The sequence below is a fragment of the Apium graveolens genome, chromosome 3 (genome assembly GCF_009905375.1).
Source record: "Apium graveolens cultivar Ventura chromosome 3, ASM990537v1, whole genome shotgun sequence".
NCBI lineage: Eukaryota > Viridiplantae > Streptophyta > Magnoliopsida > Apiales > Apiaceae > Apium > Apium graveolens.
In genome coordinates, this window is record NC_133649.1 from 159490463 (window position 1) to 159499343 (window position 8881).

The window sequence follows — 8881 nt, forward strand, 5'->3', positions numbered from 1 at the left end:
TTTCGAGAATACGGGTTTTATTGATCTACCGAAATGACTATCGTATCGAAAAATTTCACGCCGGGACTTGTACGGGTCAAACCATATTCCGGATTGAAAAAGTCATCACACGAAAAATGTTCAGAATAATCAGATTGGGTTAGGAAGGAGTTTTCTGAAGAGTTTCGGCTTGTAAAAACGCAAAAATGGTTGAAGTTGGACGATTCCCGGTTTTATAAAATAGTTTTATAATTACTCAGAAAATAATTATTAATTCATAAATCTTTATAAAATCATATAATAACCTAAAAATTACCAGAAGAATACCAAAATTATCTATATTTTATTATGGAGAGTTAAAAATTAAAATACCCTAATTTTATCATATATGAACATCAAAACATCAATTCCAATTATCAAATAATTCTCCAAAAATTCACATAAAATCACATAACAATTATTTATTGATAAAAAATAATTGCACGATATTTCCCCGATATTACACATTGTCTTGAAATTCAAGTGTGAGAGCTTTTTGTGCCATAACCAACTTTGTTCTGATGAAGCTTTGTTGTAGAAGCACCTCGTCACCCTATCACAGGTAGAACTCAAGTCAGCTACGAACATATTACCTTTTCTTACTTCGTGCAAAGAAAGCTTCTCATATTTCCTATGAGAGATCAAACATCTTTCTGGTTTGAAATTAACATTGTATCATTTGTCACAAAATTGACTGACGCTCAGAAGTTTATACTTCAATCCTTCCACAAGAGAGATGTTCTCTATGATGACATTCTCAATTTCTAAATTACCATATCCCGTAGTAAATCCTTTGTTGTCATCTTCAAAGGTAACTATAGGGCCAGCTTTCTCAACCACACCTGTGAGCAGAGACTTTTCACCTGTCATGTGTCTAGAACACCCACTGTCCAGAATCCAAATAATCTTTTCCTTTCGTACATTACCCTGTAAACACAGATTGATTAAGAAGACTTTGGTAACCAAGCTTGCTTGGGTCCTGAAGGTTTAGGAGTAGAAACAAGATCAACATTTGATGTAACCTTAACATGCTTATCTTTCACTTTGACTGTTTCCTTCTTAGTGCAAGTCTCAACATTATTGTCAGACTTAGAAACAGGAGGTACTACAGTCTTTTCTGTGTGTGCTCATTAGTCATGCTTGTCTTAGTCTCAGTGCAAGTGCTAGAAGTTGCATGAAAAGCTTTAAAATACTCATACATGGTAACAAATGCACGTGACAAACCACCAGCTATGCCACAAGAGTCATGAAAACTAGGCATGTTAGGCATACTAGAAGATGCAACAGCTCTACTTTAACTTTTATGCATGCATGTGCAAGGTGTGCAACATAATTACATTTATTACACAATTTTCTAGATGCAGATGAGGAAGATGCAAAATTAGACTTCTTATTCACACCTACCTTTTGATTCCTTTTCTTCTTAGACTTAACCTTAACACTCTTATCCGTCTTAGAGTCATCTATGGTGTCTGATTTCTTAAGTGTGTCTGGTTCTTGTTCATCCACCTTTTTACCTTGTTCATTTTTGGGTTTTCCCCTACTAACTGAAACTTTAGGTGTCTTAGAGGATTCCTCTACCTTCTCCTTATCCTCAGCAATCAATTCCTCATTGATTAACAAACTTACCTCATCTAAAGGTTCTGAAACAGGTTCAGAACATCGGAGATATAACATCCTTAATAACATATGGTACCTTCTCTGAGACAAACATATTTGTCGCTGATGCACCAACATGTTTCTTACCTGCTAACTTAGAGTAGTCAAGTCCTATGGATGTCTTAGACTTAAACCTCTAACAATCTATTATCTCCTTCTCAGTCAAAGTTGTATTCTTAAAGGCCTGTAACTTCTTTTCTAAATTAGAAATTTGGGTTCTAAGAATGGCTTCTATGTCTGCATTGCACTTAACCTTATTCTTCAGTTAGTCTCTTTTCTTCTTAAGGTCTTCTAAGGCAACTAAAAGCAATTATAGTTCTTCATTGCTAGAGGTCAAACTCTCAACTTTAAGAACTAACTTATCATTTTCAAGTTTATATGCAAGCATGCTTGTTTGAACATTATACAATTCTAAAGTAAACTCATGTACAGTAGATTTGTATTTAGATTCAGACATATCAATAGTTGTAAGTTTAGGATCCGAGATGATTGTAGTGATTCCTCTATACAGTCTTCCATAAGATCTATATTCACATACTCTTCTTCTTCATTCGAATCAATATCATCCCAACTGTTTCCTTCAGCAATGCATGCTCTTCCTTTCTCCTTAACCACATACGCATTCAACTTTTGTTTCAGCTTCTCATTCTGTCTTTTCAGATCTTCATAAATTTCTTTCTTTTCATAGGAATCCTTTCCTTTTGTTATCTTATGCTTTCTACATTCAGATGTAAAGTGCCCCAATTCATTGCAGTTGTAACATCTTATTTTTCTTTTGTCTATCCATCCTGACTTGTATCCTCCTCTAGAGCTTGTCCCTGACGAGTAGCTTCCTTTCTGAAATCTGCCAAATAAACCCCTTGACTTGTGGTTGGACTTTCTTCAAAATATAACATCACTAAATTTTGAAGCCATGTAAGCCATTGATTTATCTTCCAACTCTTCTAGTTCCTCCTGAGTATAGAATTCACTTTCATCTTCCGGCTCACCTTGAGCAATTTCAACTACAACAATTTCCTTGATTTTCGAGGAGGGTACAACCGTAGCTTCCAAAGTTTCAGGTTCACGGGCAACAAGTGTAGTGCTTTTTACAAGTGTCGTACTCTTGCTATCAACAAAACCAGGGCCAGAGATTATAGCTCTCTACTCTTGTTCCAATTCATGGGTTCTCAATTTTCCATAAATCACATCCAGGGGAATAGTGATGAAATCAAGCCTTTCTCTCATGGATGTGTTCTTCTTTTCCAAGTGAACTGGTAGAGTCAACATGAATTTTTTGTTACACTCGCATATCGGATAAACTTTCCCTTGTAACTTCAATTCGCTCAACAGTTTGCATATCTTTCAAAGAGAGAAGACATTGTTTCTTCGGGTTGTAGTTTAAACACTTTATATTGAATCGTTAGGATATCCATTCCGTTTTCTTTAACTTCAGCAGTACCTTCCATAAACATCTCAATAATTTCCCACATTTCCTTTACACTACTATCTCCTAAGAGTTGTTGACTCATATCTTTATCGGTCGATTCCACTATTATGAGTTGAAGGCTTGTGTCCAGATTTATCAGCTCCCTGTCGGTATTCGTATATTTTGACGGATCCCTGGGAGTGGATGTGGAAGAAATTCTTACACCGGTAGTGGTAGTCGATTCAGCAACCACTTCCATCGGAACATAAGGACCATTCAGTAATATCCCAATATATAATGGATTCGAAACTTTAATGAACATCATCATTTTTTTCCATAGGTTGTAATTTTCTCGATCAAATGGGGAAACCTTGATCTTCCAATTCTTTGGTTGTTCATCATCTTGACGGAATAAAATTATTTAAGATTCAAAAATTTCAAGATTGAGAATTTTTGAAAATTAAAAAATTTGAAGGAAAATTTTCAAGAACTTGTTTGACTTGGTTTCTTTCTCCGGATCTTGATTTGTATGTCAATCAACAAGCTCTGATACCAATTATTACTCCCAAAGTATCATAGAAGGGGGGTTGAAATCTTTTTCGATTTGTTTTAAGTTCTTCGTTAAATATACGAAATCAAAATAAACACAAAACAGTTCGAGGAATATATTGCTTTATTAATATAAATCTTGAGGATGTTACACTCTAATCAATCAAATAATTAGCTACAGTAAATTCAACAACATAATGGTATGTTACAAGCTTAATAAATTTGGCCTTCAATGGAGCTTCGTCAAATACAGTTAGGAGCCGAAGAAGATAACTGAATGAATTAAAATCTTCTGCTTCTTTTGTGTGTAGTCTTCAATTCTTTTGTGCGCGTGGCTTATTCTCAGCCAAGTACAAAATGTAGTAATTCTTTGTTTAATGAATTCACCAGGTCACGAGTGGTGACTAGAGCGAACTTCTTTGCTTTAATAATTATATCCACTTGCGCACACAGGGAAATAATTCTATTTTCTTGACTTTTAATTCACTTGCGCATAGAGAGATTTTAGAACTCTACTTACGCACATAGTGGGGAATTCCTTTCCTTGCAAATTTATTCCAGTTGCGCCTACAAGGATAGTTCAAGCACTTGCGCTAATAGAGAAGGAAATTCTTTACCTAGAATTTTACTCCTACTTGCGCCATGGGTATAAACAACCACTTTCCTTAGCATTTCTATGCACTAGCGCCAAGTGGGCGAATGATTTCTGACTTAGAAAATTTTTCATTCTCTTGCTCCTAGAGTGCAACTTTCAGGACTTAAAATATTTTCTGAACCTTTTCAAGTACAGCTCAATTCTTCCATCCTTTGATCCACTCTATATTATATCAACTTCAATTCTTTTGTATAATTAAATTAATTTATTTCTGATATTCTGATGCTAGGTGCACTGGTCTGGTTCACAAATAACTAGCACTAATTTGGTTTAACTCAATCTCTTTACAATTTTGAGCTGATATAACTTGTTGGTCATTCATTACTTCAATCACTGAAACCCTTGATCTTCAATACTTCAAACCAATATATTTCATTGTTAGTAGAAGTCCTTTGACATTTTATTTACGGAGGCTTGAATATATTAATGAACTTGTTTCCATGACCTTATTACGGACTTATAGAATTAATTCCATATTTTGATTCTTTATATTTGTCCAGTCTTCATCTTCAGGGTTCCTGTGCTTCACAGATAATATTATTTATCTGTTTTTATTTCATGTTGAGTTATATTTCCTTGGTTACATATTACGTTACATTATGCTTTACAAGTTCACATTATAAGAAGGTTCTCAATGGATCAACCGCTATATATATATAAGGTTACTCTAATAGAAACTAATTTTAAAATAGAAACTAGAAAGCAAATAATTTTTTTAGAAAATACTTCAAAATATAACACATATAGTATGCAAATTGATCATTGAGAGATGGAGAAAAATACAGTGAAGTCAGATTTAAAAAAAGTACCGTTTGACGGGAAAAATCAAATTAAAAATGGAGGGGAAAAGCTGAGATTGTGTATAGGAGGGTACAGATTAGATGGGTGTTACTTTTAGGAGGGCCATTAGATTAGATTGATCTAATGGATTAGATTAGTTTCTAGTTTTTATTTTAAGTTTGGTTTCTATTTGATCATTTGCCTATATATATTATATATATATAGGAAAATGATCAAGTAGAAACCAAACTTTAAAATAATTTGATCATTTCCCTATATATATGCATTTTTTCCATAGAGGGCCATCTTATATGGAGGTCCAGAGAAAACCCTTACTTTAATCTCAGCCCTTAGATTAGAAATAAAGTTAACGGTCCATATAATTTAATAATTAAATATTAAAAAAAATATATGCAGTAGATTTCATATCTCCCTGACGACTTCCAACGGCGATTTCATATCTCTCCGACGATTTCCTCCAGCGATTTCTCTATCATTGTATCTCTGTGATTTTAAGCTTATATATCTCCGACGATTTCTCTCTTCTTGTATCAATCTCTGCAATTTTAACGAAAAGTATGCCTCTATCTCAATCAAGCTCATATTTTGAATCTATAATTGAAATTAAGTTTCCATAAATTTTCTCTCTTCCTCTTTACTTTTTTGTCTTAATGATTGTTAAATTCAAGTTTGTCTCAATAAAATCAAGTTCGTATCAGTTACACTTTTACAGTGAAGTTTGATTCTACTACTAAATTCATTCAATTAGGATTTTGACATGAACTTTAATGCATCATTGTAGAAATTCAGATCGTATTTCGTTGTTTGGAGGTTAGTTGTGGTTGAAAATTGATGCATGTTTTTGTGTTCTACAACAGAATCATTATTTATGTAATAATTTGTTTCTTGTGTTCTACTTTAGTTACAAGTAGAAGTTATATAGTGCATTTTGCAATCTAATTATTCTAAATGTAATTTATTCGATTATGTTAGGATTAGAGTACAGTGCTTCTGGGATTTTAATAGTTCTTCATTTTATTATATCTTTAGAAAATTGTTTTATTACTCCAAGGTAGAATTTTATATTTCATGTTATAGTTCTATTAGAGGTCATTTTACTACAAAAGTTTTTGCATATATGAGGATTAAAATATCTTTAGATGTTCTTCATTTTTATCTATTTTCTCAAATAATGTGTTATGATTCTTAAAGTAGAATCAACTTCTTATATTACTACATATTTTAATAATATTGTTAGGTTTCTATACGTGTAGCCTGCATATTTTTAAAGTTTATGTTAAACTGTACAGGGATTAAAGTGTCTCTGGTATTTAATATTATGCAGTAAATCCTTGTCCTTATCAATTCTGACAGTTTTAGTTGTTTCAAATATTATATAGTAGATCCTTGTCCTTGCTCATTTTAGAAAGTAATGCTAGTAAGGAAGTTAATACTTAATAGCACTAGCAGTGCTTGAATAATAGTGGAAAATAAGAAACTCTAAAGTCTTCTGATTTGTGTTTCTCATATATGTTGAGTAGTGATCTACTGGGTTTCTTTTTATAAAACTGAGTTTTCTTTCTGTAGTTTTTATACCGTGAAATTGAACCAAATGCAGTTCAGGCCCTTAGGGCTTCTTTACTTTTGTCATCAAGTCAATGAGTAGCATACATGTATTACATTATAGTATTAGAATATGGACATATTAAAATAAAATTATTTATAATTTCACCAGATTTAATATGTTAATTTTTTGGAAGATTTAAATCAAATCAGCATAAGCTTAATTTCATATGCATCCAGCTTTGGTTGACTCTAGGCAATTAGCTTTATGTAATCCATCATGGCATGCACATCATTGTCTAATTATCTAAATAGAAAATCATGCAGATCATCCTCATCATCCGACATAGTTGTTCATGTTCCTTCACCTAATTTCACTTCTGGAGAAAATTATAAAGTACTGGAATCACTAACATTGAGGTGCTAAAGTGAAGAATTAAGATTTTGGTTCTAGTTTGTTTTCCTTAATTGTAATGTACCATTGCTTTTAGTTCTAGTCATGAAATCTCTAAGCGCTAGACTAACAAGGTTATTTTTGCATTAAGTTTAGAAGCTGGACAACGGAGTATATTAGTCCAAGATAGTAGGAAATCTTGGTTTAGATAGTTAAGAATCATGATTCCTAAATAGATCAAAGTAATTTTATCAGAACATGTTATTCCTTTTAAAAAAGAATCACATATCTGGAAGTATTTTAAAGGAAAAAATAATTAAGATAAAGAGAAGAAAATATCTAATGCAAAAAAACACAGATTACTAATAATTCACTTAAGCTCCAATAACAGAGTCTCATTACCCAACTAGCCTTGCCACTGAAGAGGGTGAAGAATCCAGATGCTTCAAATCCAGAAAAATAGCAAAAAGGTAGTGCATGAAAGAAAATAAAATCAAAAAAATAATGCATAGATGACTATATTTAAGTTTATTTTTTTAGTTATTCTTAGGTGCATGATGTTTTGGTCTATCTTAATCTGCACTATAAGCGACAAAACCAGACTCATTTTTCTTCTCCCTGACAATTAGACTTTTTCGTTTAAATTTTCGCCCCCTTCTCCTATATGCCACCATTGCTGGGCTTTTAACCTTTTCTATAGTAGTACTTGAGCTTCTCTGAATCGGAGTAAATAAACATCCACATCCACTATAGATTTTGTTGATGACTATATGCTAGCCACTTCCCGACTTTGATTCTTTGCTAGCTGCTGCATGCACATTGTCAACATGTACCTACAAAAATTCAATAAATTTGTTCATAGATCCTGGATAAGACTTGGTATAGGTTTTTCATGCCATCTCAACAAAGAGGTAACATGTACGCTTAAATTTACTACTACTTAAATTTTAGTCCATTGGAGAACTATAGCACTTACTTTTAAATTTACAACTACTTAAGAAAGAGCATCTAATACATACTTTCCTTTCAGTAATAAGCCTTAGTACGGTACATTTTGACAAACAAAGGACTACATAGCATGTCGCATTAGAACTCCAATCAGATACAACATCTCACACTTTTCCCATCAGAGAGGATTCAATGTGCATTACCAAAAAAGAATCATATGATATCTAAACATTATAAAAAAACCATCAACTATAACTCCTCTTATTGATTCTAAATAAATATGATGCCTAAAGATATGGGAAATGTTAGTACAAAATTGGATACATAAAGTTAAAACTTGATGGGATATAATCAGTTAAAAAGGAAGTTCTCTGTGTTATCAAAACAAGTTTTTAAAAATATATTTTAAAATATATAGAATAGCACATATATATATATATAAATTGAGTATAAAATAAATTAAAAAAATACTTTATCAGGTTATCATTACATAACCCAGTCATGCAAGGGTGCAGATCATGTGACCATAGTATACAAGTTATATAAAACTAGAATTTACAAATTTTCTTCTTTGCTAGGATAAAAAACCATAAACATATAAACAAGATTTAATCGTAGAATCAAAATTCAAAATCAAACTTGTTGAATGTGTAATATAAATATACCATAGATTATCTTATGGTCAAAACTTGCACCCATTGATTTGACATATATCCGAGACTATCTTAAGGTCCATAGTAGAATCAAAATCAACAAATACACATGAAAAAAAATTGTCATGTGATTCTAATATACAAGCTACATAAAAATAGACTATACAAACATGATCTATGGTAGAAATAAAAACTAGAAATACTAAATTACCTAATTATATCGATCAAACTTTACAAATGATTATAATTTAAAA